The sequence below is a fragment of the Elephantulus edwardii genome, unplaced genomic scaffold, assembly GCF_000299155.1.
Source record: "Elephantulus edwardii isolate Elephantulus edwardi_28Jun2011 unplaced genomic scaffold, EleEdw1.0 scaffold00011, whole genome shotgun sequence".
NCBI lineage: Eukaryota > Metazoa > Chordata > Mammalia > Macroscelidea > Macroscelididae > Elephantulus > Elephantulus edwardii.
The window spans coordinates 12,239,636-12,242,443 of record NW_006399761.1 but is presented as its reverse complement, the minus strand read 5'-3'; positions in this window follow the sequence as shown (position 1 = coordinate 12,242,443).

Genomic DNA, 2,808 nt, shown 5'->3' with positions numbered 1-2,808 from the left:
GTAAAATGATGCAATCACTGTGGAAGGCGGTATGGCGCTTTCTCAAAAAGTTGCAAATAGAGATACCACTTGACCCAGCAATTCCACTACTAGGAATATACCCCAAAGAGACCATAACTGACATCCAAGCAGATATATGCACACCCATGTTTACTGCAGCTTTGTTCACAAGAAATGTTGAGTTCGGCCTTTTTGATTTTTCTGACTCCAGCTCTTTGCATATTTCATTATAATACTTTGTCTTCCCAAGCTGCCCTTGGCTTTGAAATCTTCTGTTCAGCTCCTTAACTTATTGGTTTCTTCCCTTTGATTTGGCTTCTCAGAACTCTAGTGCAGTATTCAGAGTCTCTTCTGACATCCATCTCAGTCTTTTCTTCCTCTTTTGTCTTCGTAATGACCTTTTGCATTCTTCATGGATAATATTCTTAATTTCCTCCCACAGCTCATCTAGCCTTCGCTCATTAATGTCCAAGACCACAAATCTGTTTCTGAGATAGCTTTTAAATTAAGATAGGATAGATTCAAGATCAAATGTGTTTTTATTGGCAATGAAAAAATCATTGGCTGCACAAAATTTTATCATTTTATCTCCAGTCTTATTTCTGTCACCAAGCCCATGTTTTCTAACTACTGATCCTTCCTCTCTGTTCCCAACTTTTTTGTTGCAGTCACTCATTATTGTTGGTGTACCCTGGTTGCATGTTCGATCAATTTCTGACTGCAAAAGTTGGTAGAAACCATCTAGGGTCGCTATGAGTCGTGGTAGCCTTGATGACATATAACAGCAACACAGAGTCAAATGCCTTTACATAGTCAGTAAAATGCAAGTGAACATCTTTCTGGTATTCTCTGTTTTCAGCCAAGATCCATCTGACATCAGCAATGATATCCCACATGCCTCAGCGTCTTCTGAATCCAGGTTGAATTTCTGACAATTATGTACTGCTCTAGTAATTTTTAAAGAATCTTCAGCAAGATTTACTTGCATTTGATATTAATGATATTTTTAAAAATAATGTCCAAAAAAGATTGTCCATATTCTGTGGTATCAGCTCTTTTTATAATAGACAAAAACATGGATTAAACAACAGACAGTCTATAAGGTGACCAGGGAACTTCATTGGCCTAGTGGGTAAGGAGTTGCATTACTAACCCAAAAGCAAGTGGTCTGAACTCACTAGCTGATCTACAAGAGAAAGTCAGGCAGTCTGCTCCCATGCGATTTACAGCTATGAGGGAGTTCCAACTTGATGGTACATAGCAACAACGCAAGGTGATCTAAAACTGCAGGGTGGGAGCAAGCCTCAGGACAATTAACCATACAAAATTAAATCAACAGGATTTCCCCAAGTGTAAATATCAGAAGGCAGGAAGGAACACAAAAGAAGGATGAATGGAAATGGGAAACACAGAGAGGTGGTGGAAAAATCATACAATGTGAGGGCTGTATTCAGTGCCATGAAACAGGTTTATGAACTCTTGAATTAAAAACAAATTTGCTCTGTAAACAGTCACTCAAATCACAGTAAAGAGTGTTGAATAAAGGAAAATTCTGTCAGCATTCGTCTACTTTGACAGCATGATAGGGTTGCCGTAAATTGGAGCCAACTTAATAGCAACTGATTAGAAAGTTTCTAATTGCCAATTATGGAAGCCTTTTTCCCTTCTTGAAAGAAAGGAAGACACTTAACAAGATGAATGACTAGAACAATAGGCTCCAGCATATTGGAGATCACCAGGCTGACACAGGCTAGGTTAAAGTTCAGTTCTGTTGTCCATGAGTCATACTTGATGGCTGCTAACAACAAGAGCAGCACTTGTAAAGCATCTGACTGGTGAGCACTGATAGCCCTTTCCATGTACTGGTTCTTTATGTTATGATGATCTTGATGGTATTCAGAGTTATTTTTCTAAACTGCAAAATTCTTCAATGCCTACAGGATAAACTCTGAGCTCCTTAAGACAAATATGACCATTTGTAACTGGCTTCAGCTTATAACCTATCTCTTCTCTTGTCATTGTCAATACTACTATATCCCCCCAACAAAACATATTGAAATGGTAACTTCAGCAATGGCCAGAATGTCAGTATGTCAGAAATTATGAAGATGGTACAGGATAAGGCAGGGTTCTGGTTAGCTGTTCACTATGAGTCATATCCAACTTAATAGCACCTAACAACAACCACAACCGCACTGTACTCACAGCTCCCTGTCCCAGTTGGGTCCAATGCCCAGGTCTTTCCAAATACTGGTATCTTTGCCAGTAACATACCTACCTCCTTGATTTCAAGACTTCAAACCCCAGATCTCTCCCTCTCAGTCAAATGTTATCTATTTCACGTAGTTGGTCACTGTCTACAGTTGTGTACTCATATCTCTTTAACAGCTTTCAGAATAAAATCCAAAATTCTTAACTGGATTTACAAAGGCATCCATGAGCTAGCTTAACTCCTCCGCTGTATCTGCTGCTCCTGTCCTCTCTCCCTGAGCTCCAGCTGCCTTGGTCTTTTCTGAGTTGCTCAAACAAGACAAGTTCTTCCTTGACCTCAAATTTCCACTCATGCTGTTTATCTAACTGAATCATTTGTAATCACTCTTTTCCCTAATTCCTCATTCATCACATGTTACTTCCTCAAAGGAATTTTTCTAGTTCTCTGAGAAGACCACATCAGTCCCACTGTTTTACACATGAAAATATATTTTAGTGGCCTAGTGAGTTCACATGCAAACAAGATTCTACTGAAGATTATCCAAAAACGACTGGAACAGCACATCAGCAGAGAATTGCCAGAAGTCCAGGCTGGGT